Raw genomic sequence first — 18674 nt, forward strand, 5'->3', positions numbered from 1 at the left:
GTATTTTTTACTGCATTTAAACTTTAGTTTTGAATATGAGAGATATTTGAGATACTCTTTGTGACTTTTTGCACGATATGATCTTTTTAAAAATAATTGAAATTTGTACAACGAATTGTGTTGTTTGCAGCGTGGACCACTTTTTTTTCATGACATTATATTGACCCCAACCATGCATGCCCACACGGGGCGCACCATTGGATGTATTATCCTTTCATGTGGTTGCCCTGCATGATGCGGTAGTTCAGTGAACAGCAGTAGGTTGTGGATGCCGTAGTTCACTTCTGGTTGTGGCTGCATGTTGTTTGGAAGTGTGTTTGGGGAGCGTGTGGGCCTTAAATACACTTTTGAAGGCTATTATTGGAACCTGTGCTCGATTCCCATCACCTGGATGCTTTTACAACCAACTTTCAGCTCGAGGTAACTATACTACATTTTTGGCGGAATAATTAGCAATTTATGGTGGTATTTCAGTGATATTTTCACTTGTAATATGGAAGAATTAGCATTTCTGTTTCTGCGGGTTATTCCACCAGGACTAATTCTGCCTGGGCTAATTCCGCCGGCGGAATTAGCGCAGATTTTCTTTGTCCTGTAATTCGGCAGAGTGGTAAAATAGGCAGTAACGCATTTACTGCCACTTTTCCCACCGAACTCATACTGAGGGCCTAAGAGTCCCATTAATGTTGGCAGTACTGCCCTAACTCAATTAGTATTAAATGCTGTAAAAGCAATATTCCGCCTAATTTAGAGTGCAAGTAATTCTCCAATTTGGAGTAATACAACCCATGTCAATACCACCACCTCTACTGTATTTCTGTGGAGGGATAACCGCCACGCAATCACAGGTGTTTTTTTTTCTGGGTTTTGGTGCCAAAACAAATAATCAGGCAGAGCGATATTTGCAAACATTGCCTGTTTTAGCACTACCGACACACTCATTATGAGCCGTTAAAGAGCAGACACTGCTCATGAGGGACCAGCTGGAACAATTTTGGCAATGAGGATGTCTCCTGGGAATATCCTGTGGCTATGCAGGCGTCAACTGTATGGGAGTCAGATGTGCTTCTTGAACCACTTGTAGGTCCATGTTTGGCCTCACTGGAAAATTGGTATCAGTAGCAGTGGGGATGCAGTGGGGATGCAGGACTTGGGGAGCCGCCTGAGGCAGAAGATTCTGTTGGTGTTGCAGGAACTGCAGCAGATCCGTATCTACAAATGGAATATCAGAGGTGCCCATACTTACGATAGATTGACTATAGTAGCCCATGGCAGCAGTGGAGTATTTATTACAAAAAACATTGATAACTTCTACGCACACTTAAGCAATAAACCTGAGCTGGGGGGAGGGCATATGTTAACGATAGCCCTGGGGCATTACCTGAACAGTTAATGCTCCCTTACCCCCAGCAAGGGGTCTATTGCTTTTAGCAGCCCAGCATGTCGTTCCAAGATGCTATTTGTTTTTTTTAAGTGTTTTTTTTTTAAGTGGACACCCCGCGTGTTTGCCGTTTCTCAACTTGAAAAAAACTACAATCCAAGATGGCCACCATGGAAGAGGGAGAAGAGAACTGCACGTAGTCTCTTCTCCCTTTCCGGGGCTAACACTGCTGTGACAGAGATGCGCCGGGAACACTACTGTTCCCGGCGCCCGCAAGGGTTAAGGGAGCACCAGATAAGTGGAAAAGAGGGGTGAGAGGAGGAGACACAGAGGAGTAAGTGGGTCCTTACCTGAGTCGCCGCAGGGAAGATGTCAGCCTCCTTCTCCATGTGGTAAAGTCCCTGTCCTTAGTCTCTTATTTGGCTTTGGCCGGGAGGCTGCTGCGCCCCCCTCGTTGGGTGCTAATCGCAAATGTTGCATCTTTCTCTGACGAACAACATCTTTACCTTCACCAGTGCCATATTATTAATCAATCAATCTTTACAAATACTTTTGTCAGAAATGCTAGAAGGGCAACTGTAGAACTACAATGACGTAATTTGAGGTTTGGATGTGTAGCAAAGCGGATTCTAAAAGACAACATAATATTCACTCTCCACAAGAAGGCGCTTTAGAGAGTGAGCCTGCTCACAGATAATTCGCCAAAGACCCATTTTGGTGCAATTTCTGGGATATTTGTTCTGAGGAATTTAAAATCAGGATCAACTTTTCCTGAAGCACTGAAAGTTATCGCAAGATTACTCTATCCAGATTCACTAAGAAAATGAAACCACTCAGGATCGTGGCAGTATGGTGGTTAAATTTGCCTGCAAAATGGCCGTGGACATGGACGTCAAAACAAGGTTTCATTTCAGCCGGTTTAAAAAAGTCACTGAAAACCAGGCGGCTCAATCCCCTGTCGAGGGAGGCCACACAGATTCCTCGGGACATTAAAGCAGCAATTTCACTCAATTGCAAGCCGCTCAGAAACACTGCTATAACATGCAACAATACCATGCCATATTTAACATTCAGATTTCCCACCATGTGTAGGCTTTGTCTAACTGATTTTTTTTTCGTGCTGATTGCAGAGGGAGATTCTGTACAGGACGAAATTAAAGGAAGTAAGATGCACTCATTCTCACCTTACGTTCCTCGGTTCACCTTTCACTTTGACAACCATGGAACAAATGTCTTGGAAGAACATTGATGAAGGCTGGTGCCACATAACAGGACTTCAGTCCGGTGCAGGAAGTTGCTCACAGAGGGGTCCCTGATGCACGCGTGGTAACAGGCTGACCTTCAGACCCCTCCAAACTGATCTCCACGCTGGAGCAGGCCCGCTGCTGGAACAAAGGAAACATACACAGTTGCAAAGCCGTACCGGGCGTTCGCCATGAAAGGCATCAGAAGATGGGTTTTTATTTTTGACCTCTTTACAATTTATAATCAAAGTATCTACCCGCCCTGGAAACAGGAGAGTATCCTCAAATTTCAGGGAGTTCTCTTTTTTCTAATTCATCTGAATGAGTAATTGACAAATTTCGAAGAAACCTTGGTCACCCTAAACAGTTTTATTGTATACGTATCCTGTAAGATTAGATACAATATGTACATAATGATGGACGATAGGGTGCTTAGCCTATCCAATTGTTAGCCGCAGTAAATAAGTTAGATCACAGCCAGCCATCTCACCTGAACCCTTTCCCTTCCACTGAGAACAGTTCTATATGCAACTTAAACTGATAGAACAGTGCAATAAAATTGTAACACATCTGAGATGCTTGAGGAGGACAGGTTCACGGCTGCTGCAACTTGAACACTGAGGGGGTGAGCATCCTGGTCAACAAAAACTTCCAGGCTCAGTTAATGTCCCCCACGGCAGATCCACAAAGGAGACGGTTGTTTGCTAAGGTAAAGACAAAGAAGAGCAGAGCAACATTGGCCTGCGCATGCTTAAATCCAGAACTAGCAGGAACTATGTTGCTAAGAAGTTGTAAAGACCTGATTTCAGGAGGAGACACTTGCGTGTACTTGGTGCCACACTACGAGCTGTAATGGCCCAATGAAAGGCATTCGGAATATTATTTCTTTTTTAAATTTGTAAAGCGCACTACAGCCCAAGGACATCGAGGCACTGACATCCTTTGCATGACTCCATCAACAAGTTGGATGAGACATGTTGAGACTTGCAAAGCCTATCACGGAAGAATACCTGCCTGTCCTATCAGTTACTTCCACACAGAAGCCACTTCAGAATAGAAGGTACACTGACTGATGGAACTGTCCAACATGCACTGCTCCAAGTCTCAAAGGTTGTGCACTTAACTGGCCACTGCCTACTGGATGGCTCTTTTTCCTACTCTAATCACAGGTGTGTTGAAAGAATCTGAAACTTAAAAACGAAATCCTTGTCCACAACCTTGAGAACTATCCAACTTTCATTCAATCAATAGAGTCAGCGTGAGGCAGAAAAGCAATGCATGAGGGAATCCCAAGTCCCCCCCCCCTTTCTGCCCACTCCCCAAGGGGCTCCTACAGCTGCAACCCAAACAGACACTAAAAGATACAGGAAAGCTTAGAATAAGACAGATGGAAGAATAAAGGGGTGGAACCAAGAGTAAAAAGGGAAAAGAATTGAGGAAAAGTAATTGAGTCCCTCAGGTGTGAAATGCTCCAAAGACATGGCCAATATTAGCCCCTCTGGTTTGCTCAGCATGTGGATGGCTTGCCGCAGCCGCCACTATTTTAGGTAAGGCATTTCAAAGGGCGGTATTGGCCATAGCTCATTCGTAGCCTGATCTGCAACTCTGCTCAATCCATCGCAATCTTCCGAACCAAGAGGAAATCGTTTCTAGGGAAAAATGGACATAGAAAACCTGCAGACTTTCCGAAATACTATTGCAAATTTGACCACACTTCGAGCAGCAGAGCCCTCCTGGTGCAGCGACCTTGAGATTTTGCACACACAGGAACAGAAATCAGTGTAAACAGAAATTAGGACATCAAGCATGTGACCATCATAATCCCGGGGTCACTGTCCATAAACCTGCCAGGGTGCCAATAACATAGTTCATGCCAGGGAGAGGCGCAAAGGCCACAGTGGCACAGAGCCAAGAAGAACACTTCATGCGTTCCTTTCACCCGCCACCACCCACTCATCCAAAAAGCCACAAAGTATGGAGTTTCCAAAGGCAATCCAGATGGCTCGAGCAATCTCAGCTAACTCCCCTCTCAGGACACGACCCTGCCTGATAGACATGGACCACCGACCACATGAGGGGCACAATCCAATGGCACTCACTGAAAGCTGGGAGCCTTGTGTTGCTCAGTGCTTTAAGTGGGATAGAAAATGGAGTGGGCGGTTCTAACGTACACAAAGTAACATTTGGGGGTGGGACCTATAAAAGGTTTCTGGCACTGCATTTAATTCCAAGTAGCTATGGCACCTTTAAGAGACATTGGGACAATGACATCAAATGATTGGCTTCACAGACCTAATTGACCTTTCAAGCCTGCAATGGAAGGCGTAAAATCAATTTTCACAGATATGTAAAAATATAATTAAGGTGTAGAAAAAAAACATTGCTAAAGATATTCAAATATAAAAAAAAAATCAAAATAAGTCAAGTACCATGTAATCCCAGTTATTTTGAAAGAAATCCATGATTTTTATGTACTAATTTAACAAAAGCATTGACAACACTCCAATGTATTACAAAAATCAAACAATGTATTCTGTATATTACATATGCCTCTGATTACTTACCGGTAATCTTAATTACTCCTAGTCCTACTCTTCCTTGTCACAGTACTTACTTTACAAGGAACCCTGCCTCCGACACAGGGCTTTCTTCTATTTCTTTTCTTTTGTATTACCCCTCCCCTTAATCGTCAACTCTCAGTTTTAACATAACCTAGCTGAGCATGCATGGGACCCCCGCTCCCCTGCAGGGATGGAGCGGAGGGTCGTCAGTACGGTGACGAGGAAGAGTGGACGTGGAGGCAATGCCTTACGTCTCATAACACTACTTATTTGAATCAGTAGGTCACATTTCAGCACAAGCAATTTTGCCACACCACTGTGGCCAGAGAGCCCCTTTTGGCGAAGCTAGAGTGGCACCGGAACCAACTCGGCACCGGTCATTTGATGCAAGGGTCATTTAGGCACGGCTGCTAAGTGTCAGCATTTAGCAGCCCATTTCGAAATGACCGTCGCAACTGATGAGCAACAGCGATTTGGGCCGTATTATCTCTTGCAAATGTCACACGTTCGCAGGTACTGTGCTGCACAAAGCCTCTGAACGTGTGACATTGATAATTCGTCACTCAGAGGGTGATTCACAAATGGCGGGAATCCACGCAATGGTGTTGGAATCCGTGTCCTTCATGCCCTGACGTCAGGGCCGGCTGTAGTGGACGCAGCGCCCTGGGCGGCACATCAAAGATGTGGCGCCCGCCTCCCCTGAAGTGCGCCCCTGCAACATATTTTTCAATAGGTGCTCATCAGCTCCCTATTGTTATTAAATGCGCTCCACTCCCGAGAGCAGAGGGGCACCTGCCACAACTTCTCCCAGCGCGCCAGCTCGAGGCGGACCTTGAAAGACTCCCCGAGCTGGCATAGTGGGGGCTAATGGCATGGTGCCCCGGGCGGTCGCCTAGGCGGCCCACCCTTAAGGCCGGCTCTGCCAGATGTACAGTATGTGTGAGTAGTCCTTAACATTATGGAGGAGGTATAGCGGACGGTAAAAGTCTATTATATTTTAACAGGTTAAAAGTCATTAAAATCAGCACATACGTTTATTAGCATTTGGTCTGCCCTTTCAAATAATATACTTTTCACTCTGCTCAGTGCCACAGGAGGAGGAGGGATTTATCATCCAACGTTTAACCGATTAACTGTGCAAATGAACACACAAAAAAGAAAGGAATGTACCTACATTGGTCTGTAACATTGTAATGCGCCCTTCAGATGGGAGCAATCTCCCTCCCTGATTGGACCGGAACACTGAGGGTAGCCGGGTCTGAAACAATGACTGTTTATTGGTAGCAATAGCCCTGCAGTAGTCAGGGTACTCCTTTGGCATCTGCCAATCCCCACAGTTGGTACTGGGACGCTGCCTTTGCCTGTATTATGTGTACTGTGTCTACCAGTTCTTGGAGTGATATTCTGCCCCCCAGTATTACCTGCACACCTTCATAAGTCATTGGCTCTTCGGTTATAGGAACCATGTTTTACACAACACATGCAGTGTGCATTCTTCCCTAGTTCTGCTAAAAGCAGAAGCACATACCAAGAATACACATTTCATACTTCCTTCAAGCCGTGAGTGTAATTGGTGATTTATAACGTGCTTAATATACAGAGGTTTCTAAGTGCGGACCCGGGGATCGAACCTGTGCTGTTCCGTCTTGCTTCCAAGGAGAGTGTGTTGCCCCTGGGCCATCCTAACCCCTGAGCTATCCTCCCAGGATGAAAAATGGATTACGCCATTCAACTAACAGAATTACGTTCAGTAAAGACTACAAAATATCTGAAGAAAAAACATTTCACCCTCAATTATTTAGCTTGTCGATCTGACGGACTGTGCATTCCCTGCACTTGTTGGATGTTCAAATATACACACACTGGGCAGTGTCCAGACTCGTGTCCACGAGTGTCTCCCCATTTATGGCACACACAACACATTAGGTAAATGAGGTATGTTCTCCCTGGAAAACCCGCACTCACTGCCTGGGATAAGAACCCAAAGGGGCTGACCTCTGTCCAGAGGACAGCAGTCCCTAGTACATGGAAAAATAGTGTACTTATCCATCATTCAAAAGTTCAATTAAAAAACCAAAAACTATCTCTTTCCGTGCCAAACCATGCCAACGATGTTACGCGACTCTGTCCCTTTAAGGAGAGAGACAGAGACCACATGGGCATGACGTGGGAGCGGGGAGGAGGAAAGGAAAGTTAGTACACAGTTCATGTTTGAATAATGAAGACGTAAGAATCCCCTCCGGTGTCGTATCCTCATTTAACTAAGCCACCCGGCATAACAACTGGCGACAAGGTGGTTTCCCACGACCCGGAGTCCTCCTTCCAAGCCGACAGGTGATCCCACCGCGCCGATTGCTGCTCCAGCATCCTACTCCAGTGCACCTCCTCCGCACGTTACATCCCATGCGCATGAAATCCTGCAGCGCTCTGAGATACCCGATCCCGGGTTTCCACAGAGGGAGCACTGCAAACGCTCCACGCTGGGTGTGTGCAGCACACCAGCTCCAGAACCACACTGCACGCCAGTCCGCCAGCGGCCGACCTTCTTTCCATGTGCAGGAGCACATAGTCCCACGCGGAACCGTCAGGTGGGTGCCTTCTCGTCCCCTACCACTGGTGTTCCCACCAACATCATACAGCGCCTCCTCCATAAGCAGAGCAGACACAAGCTTCCTGAAACCTCCACCAGACGCCCGCGCCGGCCTATATTGTTAAGAAAGCCCTCTCCAGCACAAGCCATAAATGACACTGCCATTATCACGGCGCACCTCCTTCATCAAAGAAATCTTTTTTTTTTAAAGACACCTAGTGCTGCACAACGGACTCCAGAGGAGCACAAGTACAAGTCAGTGGAGCACAAATACAAGGGGAAAGAAGCCTTACGCCACGGGCATAGTGTCACCCACAACTCACCAGGGGCAACGCTGTCACGAACATTTGCGCGCAGACTACACATACGCCACCTAGTCCATCAATACTAAGGGACTTGTGCCAAGCTGCTTAAGAATACCTCAATGAGTGACCCGACGCCACCACCCCCCCTACCAGTTCCACAGCTACTGCAATGTGCACGCTGCCCGCGTTCTCCATGACCCCCCAAGCAGACAAAGGTATGAGGTGGGTTGAATGGTTAGACGACGTCAACAATTTTATAAAAGCGGCCGGAGAAGAGAAGTCGCTGAATCTACAGAACATGTTTATTAACACCGTCGGCAGTGAAGCCAAGACGCTACATAAGAGCCGTGGAAGAGCACTACCCTGAAGACTACTCCCAATACTTTGAACCATATGGTCATGGGCTGCATCTCGTAGATGAATATGATGGTCCACCTCAACCATATCAGGGCCAAAACCCACTACAACAACTTGGACCCCGTTAGGGAGGGGATGACTACGACCAATACTTTCAGGACGAATATGTAAACCTCATCCTAGATGACAGGGAAGCGAGAGAAGCACCCACTATAGCAGTCAACATTGGCGAAAGACAATTTGGTTTCCTGGATGAATCTGGCGCCACCGTCAACATTATGGGGGAACAAGAGTTCCTGCAAATCCCTGAAAGGCCGACGCTAGCCAAGACAAAGTCGAAGATCTTCCAGTGGGGCGCAAACCTTCCCCTCCACTCCATAGGTCACTTCAAGCGCCAACTCATACACAATGGACTCACCACTGCCACAGTCATTCATGTCATCCCACGCCCAACCAAAGGGCGATGCTTGTTGAGCTACCATACCGGTCCTGCTTAGGACTCATCGACATCCATTTCCACGAAGGGGACGTAATACAAACAGTCGCACCACCAGGCGACATGAAAGAGAACATTTGCATGTTGACAGACAAATCCATGCCAAAAACCCTCATTACAAAGGAAATGATCCTGACGAAATTCCCGCTCCTCTGCAAAGGATTGGAGAAATTGAAAGGACCCCCCATCAAACTACATATCGACAATACAGTCCGACCCGTCCCTCAACATCCCAGAAGGGCAGGGTTCCACCTACAAGAGGCAGTCTCGAAAAAGCTCAGTCAGCTACTCAACAACGGAATAATTGAAAAGGCAACAGGGCGGACCCCCTGGGTTTCAACCCTAGTGATCGCGCCAATAGAAAGGGGATGCTTGAGACTATGCGTAGACATGAGGATGGCCAAATCGCCATCCAGAGAGAACTGCACCCCGGACCCCGAATAGAAGACATGATTGTCCAGCTAAATAAGTCTGTGCTATTCTATGAACTGGACCTCAATCAGGGTTACCACAAGATGGAGCTACACCCGACTCGAGGGGCATAACCACCTTTGCCACCCATGACGGCCTATTTCGGTACAGACGCCTCAACTTTGGCATTTCATCAGCTGCCGAAATCTTTCAAGAGGCCATCAGACAGATCATCAGACCAGTACGAGGGGCCCTGAACTATAGTGACGATATCCTTGTTTTCGGCAAAACTCAAGAATTTGACAGCGCATTTCTGGCGACATTCACCGCCATCCAAGACGTGGGTTTGACCCTTTAAAGTGCCATTTCAGCAAGACTAAATTAAAATTCTTCAGGCACATCTTTTCCGCGGATGGCATGATGCCAGACCCTGACAAGGTCAATACCATCGCCAGCCTCCGAGAACCGACGCAAGTAACAGACATTCGCTCATTTCTGGGGATGGCAGGCTACTGTGCTCGCTATATCCCCCACTACGCATCCATCACAGAACCGATGCGACGTCTACTGCAGAAGGACACCGTGTTCGACTGGTCGGCTGAGTGTCAGGAGACATTCAACACCGTAAAAACAGCTCTGGCGGAAGCCTGTCGTTTGGCATACTTCGACCCCGGCTGGCACATGGAAATCATCGTGGATGCAAGCCCAGTAAGGTTAGGTGCAATACTTGGCCAGACAAATGGGGTCGATACGCACCCCAGGCACATCATTGCCTATGCAAGCAGAGCTCTAGCCAGTGAGAGCTTGGCGGCAGTGTGGGCCTGCAAACATTTTCACAACTTCATAATAGGAAAAAAATTCAAACCCATCAAAGACCATCAGGCCCTACTGTCCCTATTTGGAAATCCTTGCACGAAGATGCCCCCCAGGATAGAACGCTGGGGCACCAGACTGCAAGAGTATGATTTTGACATCATCCACAGATCTTGGGTGAAAACATCCCTGCGGACTACTTGTCACGCCACCAGACAGGCAAGCCTGTCTCCAGAGCTGGCGACACGGAATACATAAACTACGTGACTTTCAATGCGCTCCCACCAGCAATTTCACTACCGATGGTCGCAGCAGCATCGGCTGCGGACCCCTCCATGGCACTAGCGATCAGCCTCACTGACAACAAGTGGAAAGATTATAGATGTACTGTTCTAAACCACCCAGGGGTGTGCAGAGACAAGATGGACAGGCTGGCCAAGATGCACACAGAACTGGTCGTGAAAGACCATGCAACGCTGCTGAGAGGTTACCGGCTAGTCATCCTCGCGACGTTCAGAGCAGAAGTAATAAAGACGTCACACGAGGGTCACAGAGGTGCCGACAACATGAAGCGCCAGCTCCGGTGTCACGTGTGGTTTCCCTTCCTAGACTTGATGGTTGATAGATGGGTGAAGAACTGCATAGCATGCCAATGCACAGCCAGGGCAGAGGCACTAGTCCAACTCCAACCAACATACATCCCAGAGAAACCATGGGAAAGAGTGGCGGTTGGCTTTTATGGACCCATGGAATCAGGAGAATACCTCCTACTGTTCATAGACAAACACTCAAGGTTCCCAATAGTCAAGAAGTTAGCAACCACTGCATTCGCCCACGTAGTAGCAAGGTTCGATGAAGTTTTGAGCGAATGGAGCATCCCTGAAACGATCAAGTCCGACAATTGGCCTCTATTCAGTGGCCAAGAGTTCACGTCCTTCTCAAAACACATGGGGTTCATCCATCAGAAGATTACACCCAGATGGCCACAAGCCAATGGAATGGCTGAACGGTTTATGTCCTCCATTAAGAAAACGATGCAGAGAGCTTGCATCAAGGGCGCTGACCCTCATCAAGCGGTTACTCAGAGACTACCGAAACACTCCCCATGAAGCCACCAACAAGGCATCTGCTGAGCTAATGATGCGATACGAAGTTTGCACCCGCATCGTTCGACAGCCGATGACCCAGAAGGAGCGAGATCCAGAGGTCATAAGAAGGGACACTGAGAGAAAAGAGAAGGCTCGGGCGGAAACGGGCATGAGAAGAGGGACAAGGCCCAAGGAATTTCATGTTGGGGATGAAGCATTGCTGCAGCAAGCGACCTCCAAGAAGACTGACGCCCGGTTCGCACCGAAGCCGCTCAACATTACAGTCATCAAGGGCACTATGGTGACGGCCGAGAACGCGGACACAAAGATCACGAGAAACAGTTCCCAGTTTAAGCATTTCGTTAAGCGAGAGGAAGAAAGACCTCCACTGCCTGATCCCGACCTGATCCCAACCCTGAACCTCAAGAGCCCAGAGACGACCTGTGGAGTCCCCCAGCGGAAACCCGTCACTGAGTGACAGAGCCAGCGGAGACAACGGGGTTGCCCATGGGTGACGAGAGGAGTGAAAGACCTCACCGTGCCATCAGAAGACCACTTCGCCTAGTCAAAGAATGCTAAACGGATATCAGAACATTCACCGGGGGTGATGTTACGCAACTCTGTCCCTTGGAGGAGAGAGACAGAGACCATGCGGGGAGGAGGAAAGGAAAGTTAGTACGCAGTTCATGTTTGAATAAAGAAGATGTAAGAATCCTCTCCTGTGTCGTGTTCTCATTTAAATAGGCCATCCGGCCTAACAAACACCAATCACCCTACTCCCTTCTTAAACCCCTGGTGAGACTCTGCAGGGTAATGATGAGGCACACCCTCCCCATTTAAGAGAGCCTCAAGCTCCAGTGTAGATGTGCTTCCCCTAAATGTAAGGTGACCAGACATCCCGGTTTTGCTGGGACTGTCCCGGAATTGCGCCCTCTGTCCACCCATCCCGAGAGTTTTTTAAATTAAAAACCACCTTCCGGTTTAGGGAAAGGGAAGGGGACAGTCTGGTTTTGGGGAAACAAAGAGTGACAACTTCATCTGCAACAATTATTAAAATGAATTAAAGGAATGGTTCGCCCAAAAATGTTTATTTAAAAAATAGGTAGGCAACATAAAAAAAACGATTGGCGTTTTTTTTTTTCGAAGTCCCTATGTAAAACTTTGAGCAATTCAAGCTCAAAAATTGAAAAAGCAAGCACATGGGCGCATCCATTTTGTGAAATGGCTGCCCGCCTGTGCTGGCTTTTGCGGCACTAATGAAGGAAAAGCCAGCCAGCTGTAGTAAACAAAAGCTACCACTGGGTGGCTTTTCCTTCATTGGTGCCGGGACTCGGAAGACGCGGAGCGGAGACTACAGGCAGAAAAGCTGCAGCTGCATCTCGGTAAGTGCTATTTATTTTTATTTATTAAATAAGCACTAGCTGCGGTTTTTTTTCTAGGTTTTCCGGGCTGGAGGAGCCCGGAAAACTTAGAAATAAAACCGCAGCTTTAAAAACGTTGTATTTATGTTTGCGGTGGCTTTTGAAGCAACCGCAAACATAAATACAACGTTATTGTGTTTGAAAACGCTGTGGTTTTTCTTTCTAAGTTTCTCAGGCTCCTCTAAGCCTGAGAAACTTAGAAAGAAAAACTGCAGCATTTTCAAACACAACCGCGTTGTGTTTCTGCCTAAATCTGCTTTCCCATTTGGGGCTTTAGGGCTCCCCCCGTGGGGAGCCTGAGAGCCCCAAATGGGAAATCAGATTAAGGCAGAAACACTGCGGCATGTAAACACAACCGCGTTGTATTTCTGCCTGCCTTGGCTTTCACTTTGGGTCTCCGGTGCTCCCATGAGGGAGCACCGGAGACCCAAAGTGTAGCCACGGCAGGGAGAAACACAACGCGGTTGTGTTTAAAACACTACGGTTTTTCTTTCTGAATTTCTCAGGCTCCTCCGAGCCGGAGGAGCCTGAGAAACTTAGAAAGAAAAAACGCAGCGTTTTCAAACACAATAACTTTGTATTTATGTTTGTGGTCACTTCAAAAGCTACGGCAAACATAACTACAACGTTTTTAAAGCTGCGGTTTTATTTCTAAGTTTTTCGGGCTCCTCCAGCCCGGAAAACTTAGAAAAAAAAACGCAGCTAGTGTTTATTTTTATTTTAAAAAATAGCACTTACCGAGATGCCGCTGCAGCTTTTCTGCCTGTAGTCTCCGGTCCCCGTCCTCCGCGTACAGCACCAATGAAGGAAAAGCCACCCAGTGGTAGCTTTTGTTTACTACAGCTGGCTGGATTTTCCTTCATTAGTGCCGCGAAAGCCAAAGCGAGCACAGCGGCTGGCATCCATTTCACAAAATGGATGCCCCATGTGCTATCTTTGCGCTTGAATTGCTCAAAATGTTACATAGGGACTTTGAGAAAAAAAATGCCAATCGTTTTTTTTTATATTGTCTATCTATTTTTGAAATAAACATTTTTGGGCGAACCATTCCTTTAACACCGTAACACTTTCATTATTTTGCCATCGCCACCACAGCAGTTTCATAATGTTGCTATCGCTATATAGACTTGAACCCCCAACCTTTCAGGTACCAGCCACATGCATTAACTGATTGCGCCACAGAGACCTGCACAGAAACTAATGAACAGCAACACCTGCTATATCATTCAGAGCAAAATGTAATTTTAAATATGCTATGTGACGAATCTAACAAAGCCGTCACTAACTTTCCGGGGAAAATCTTCCCTCATGTAGCCAGGGAAAGGCAGAAGCTACCTGGCTATGACCCTGGCGGTGGCTGTCTGTGGGAGGACCACATAAGGGAGGAAAACCCTCTGGGAAGCGAAGTGAACTCACTGGACCAAAGCAGACATGTACCTGTTTTTTTCTGGGTAACACCCTCTTGCCTTTTCCCCATTCTTATATGGCATTTTGTAAGGTGCATCCTCCTCTGTTTGAAAACACTAAGACGAGGAAGAGGGCTGGAGTAATGAAGATCACTAGAAGCTGAAAAAAAAAGCTGCGTTCTAGTCATCAGAGAAGGTTAGCAGGTGCCGGGAGATTCAAATGCAGCACACCTGAACAGAGCAGGAGACTCGCCTCTCCTGACGCTGGTTGGGATCCCGGAGGAGAGCAAACAGCAGACCGGAGTGGAGAAGCTGTCGAGAAGCTGATGCGTGTTGTCCAACGAAGTCAGGCAGTGAAAGGTTTACCGCGCTGGTGGCGCAGGCAGCAGGAGCTGGCAAGGCGAAGGAGGAGACTAGACGGGAACCGAAGAGCCGACAGGACGCACTGCCAGCCAGTGAGCAGGCTGCGATGAGAACGGTGAGACATGAGGGACGCCAAAGCTGCCAATGGAGACTGGTAAACTCACAGAAGGAGACTGGGGACACCAGTAGGAGACTGGGGACACCAGTGCGCGTCAGGGCAGACGCTGTGTACTGTTATCACATCAAGGGAACCAAACAAGGGAGCTGGGACATTAAGAATAGCTGAGAAAGGGTTGATGACCCAGTTTATGAAAATGATATGTAACTGGATACAAGAAAAAGTGATTAATGGTGAGAAGTGTAAATCTACAACCAAATACTGAACTGAATGTAAAAAGCCCTGGCAGGAGAGTAAACCAGGCATTGGAGAAAAGGGGAAGAGTCCCTGTATGTGAAGTGCTGGTCTGAAGGTGAGCTGTAGAATTGCTACCTTGACTTGTGGAATTGTGAAAGTCTCAAAGGGAAGAGCCATAGCCTTTTGCAGTGTATTAAAGAACTGATTAACTGGAGGAAACTCTGGGGAATAATCGTCCCCCTTGAGAGTACGCAGTATACTAAAGTGACATTGAAAAAAGACATCCCCATTTTCACGTTATATTGAGTTTAGTGTGCAAGGGTCAGCTTAGGATTTTGGACAGAGGACAGAGAGCTCATTTGATTTGGACAATCTGACACAGACGTTCCTTAGTTTTGTTGAGGCAGGCAAACCCGTCCTAGAGTTAGGGATAGGTAAGATTTCCCCAAACCCCTCTTTCATTTTTAAAGATGAAAGTCTTTAAAAAACACCGAAAATGCCACTGTCTGAGTCCTACACTTGATCCTTTACGGCCACCATTCCCAGCCAAAAATGCACTATTTAGTTTATATGTTATTTATATAGGGGAGCAGTGCTGTCCATAGTGTGGGATGCAGAGGTTGTGAGAGCAGGGGAAGGGGAGTGTTGATGGCTGGTAGTGGGGATGGGAGAGGGACTGTGAGGTGTAGTCCTTCTTTTCTGTTCTTATCCGTCTCCCGTTTGTCATCTTGAAAACCTGGTCACCCTACTTAAAGGGAAACTAGTAGTGTTGTGAAACTTATTCTGGATCTTCAAGGCTAGTCATCACTCTGCCATCCACACCTTAACCCTGCCTTTCATCGTCTCTCAAGATTAGGGAACTCAGGTGTTTCTCGTTAGGTAGCTGATGTGGGGATTGGCTGGTAAACCACACCCCTGAGGATGGTTTCCAATTTTGCTGTGGGACTTGGGGCGGGCTAGTCCCTCCTTTTGGGCAGTCCGCTCTATGGTTGTCATGTCCCAACCCTTTCCATGGGGTGGACTCCACGGGTCGACGGTTGAATCTCCTTTACTATTTCAGGCCCCTCTCTTACTCTGTATAGGTTTAGATGGGACTCTGGCAATCACAAGGAGATTACAGCTGCTGCCTGTGCTGTGGCACCGTCATTCCTCGCTGCCTTTAAAGGGGGAAGTAGCTAGAGTCCACAGTTGCAGTGGAATAGAAACAACTGTGTGTTGGCCAAAGGCAGATTTTTCATCTGAGATGGTCTATGTCTCCCACATGTATGCCTATGTGGCCGTTCACCTGAGTAAGGGCAATAGGGACCATGTGGGCAGAGGGACCACTAACTTCCCGGATCATATGAATTTCCCCTTTAACGCGCCAGCATTTCCCAAAGGGAGGGTGATCTATCAGGCCCATTGTCACTGACCCCTCTTGCGATGGGGGGGTCCAGTGAGGGTGAGCATGGCATTCCCTGGAACCATCATCCACTAGATTGGCGAGGTGGCCAGCAACCTCAGTCTTCTCTAGAGACAACCAGGTATTCGCGGGGGACTTTGTCACAGAAGGCAACAGGGGTGTGGGCTCAAACCCCTATTTCAGACATGTTCTCAGATCGATCTAGGTGCACTCCTAATAAGTCATAGGTACATTACTGTTTCCGCAGCCGTCTCGCTACATGTTTTTGAAGCTGTATTTAATTGAGGCTACACCCCTACCTGTACTATTCCCCCTCCCTCACTCTTGGCTCCAGGCAGACACACATGGATACAGAGCCATGCTGCCAGTCATTACTTCTCGCTCTCTCTTCCTCTCTCAATTTAAGTTTCAATTCCTCTGTCTGGCTTTCAAATCTCTCCATGACCTTGCTCCCCCCTACCTCTCCTCGCTCCTCTCATTCTACACTCCCACCTGCTCTCTCCGCTCCGCTGATCTCTTCTTACTCACTGTACCCCCTTCACCATCACCATGTGCCTCTTCACGCTTCCGTTCCTTTCAGCTCTTGGCCCCCCTACACTGGAACTACATACCTCTCTCTATCCGCTCCATCCCCACCTACTCCTCCTTTCGCACCGCCTTGAAAGCCCTCCTTTTTCACTCCCCCCTTGACTCTCCTTCTTTCCTCTCTCCTGCCTTCTCCCCTGTGCCCCCTATTCCCTTCATACCTCCCTCTTCCACCCCTTTTCACACCCTCTGGAATTTAAATCAGACAACTGAATTTTTGTTCCCCCTCCCTGGCTACCGCCCCTCCCTTCATCCTCACCCTTCCCAGGCCTCCTCCATCTAAGGAAACTGTTCTACGTATTGTTACACTGTTTTTTATCATGATTGTAAATATGCTTCTCCCATTATTGTACCTTGTTGTTATATTGTAAAGCGTTTTGGATCAAAGCGCTATATAAACCTAATAAGCATTAACAAACAAACATTACATGGACCACTATGCCACCAGAGAAGCTGGAAGTGGTCGACACCTATATTTACCTGGGATTCCAATCAAGTACCGCCCGGCCACATCATACTATGGCAAGGTACTTCCCCCAGAAGACTATTAACAAATGACAGGTAGTTAGGAACTTTCTGGCAAGGAAAGGGGGCAATTCCATTGAAGGTTTCCTGGAGATCTACAAGCTTTGTGTGATCCCAGGAATACTTTACGGCTGAGTCACTGCCAGAACGTCGTGTCCTATGGATTGAAGTTGTCGAGGGAAAGCTTCTTCGCTCCTTGTTGGGCCTGCCGAAAGGAATCCCTGTAGAGGCCACAAGATGTGGGATAGGGCTCGTCTCATTGTTGTGCCTTTGGAGAATATTAAGATGGAAGTTATTTCCCAAAATGCACCGGGCAGAGGGAATAGGGGATTCCTTACTTGGGCTAATAGCTGACAATACCCACCGCAATCACCACAAGCAGGCATATAGTAATTTAGGGGCTGAATCCCTTGGGCACTTGACCTCTATCAACATTGATTTGCCAGCTGAGGAACTTAGCTATGAATTTCACTCTAAGTTGAAATATAAAATCTCAGGCTGGGATTGTTCGCGAAACCTATTGAAACTGTTGATGAAGAGGAGATATGTGCAATATTCTCTGCTGGGCTACATGCCTGGTATGCCGCGTTGATATTTGATCAAGATTTGCAACATATATCTTAGACATTTCATGTTCTATCTACGGCTGGGTATATTACTGGTACAAGCATAGACGGGTGGTCTGGCAAAACGTTCTCCCAGAAGCCAGACTATGCAAGGAACCAATTGAAACCGCTCGGCACATTCTAACATTCTAAAGACATTCTAGTCTTGTGGAGTTAAATCGCAAAGGATATGGGACATCTGTGTGCTCCTGATCTGGTTTGCTTTCTGATCAATTTTGGTTGACCATATATTCTGCAGAATCATTGGTCATTACTGCTGCATCCTTCCATGTGTGGGAGGTTGCATTAACCCCTATAAATGGAGCAGATATTGCCAAGGACATTGTTTATTTATACATTTGTATCATGCACTAGGCCCAACATTGGAACAGCATAGGCGCACTACTTGGGAAGCAACAGTAGACACAGTTAGAATCAAATTTCTTGATATGTTCACTGTATTATGTCATCGATTGGTTGAGACGCAGGGACAAGTTACATTTGGGAAATTGGGGAACAGTGGAACTTATAATTGTTTTATACTGAGTTGAATGATGAGTTTTATCATATTTGTGGTTTTATGGGAGTGTAAAAGGTTTCAGTGTTGAACCATATACGCTTAATACATTTTTTTTTTAAACTATGTCACTGCAATACAGCAGGCATAGAGAGAGGCTGCGCTCCATGTATAGGTGTATCCCACCCCAGGGTCATGCTCTCAGTGTTCACCATTGCTGGGATTTATGTAGCTCCTGCTTCTAGCCCA

General features: G+C 47.1%; 1 protein-coding gene across 3 annotated transcripts in view; it reads right to left on the bottom strand.

Moving 5' to 3' along the window:
* Positions 1-18674, bottom strand: part of LOC138453001 (zinc finger protein 182-like) — a 96211-nt gene that overhangs the window by 17902 nt on the left and 59635 nt on the right. For 2 of the 3 annotated variants that reach the window (XM_069605407.1, XM_069605406.1), the window contains exon 2: positions 2566-2766. The exons of the other annotated variant lie outside the window; for it this stretch is intronic. The gene's annotated coding sequence lies outside the window, so the exon portion shown is untranslated. The remainder of the gene's footprint in view (positions 1-2565; positions 2767-18674) is intronic. 3 annotated transcript variants of the gene reach the window in all.

The sequence above is a fragment of the Ambystoma mexicanum genome, chromosome 4p (assembly GCF_040938575.1).
Source record: "Ambystoma mexicanum isolate Mex_15411 chromosome 4p, UKY_AmexF1_1, whole genome shotgun sequence".
NCBI classification, from domain to species: domain Eukaryota; kingdom Metazoa; phylum Chordata; class Amphibia; order Caudata; family Ambystomatidae; genus Ambystoma; species Ambystoma mexicanum.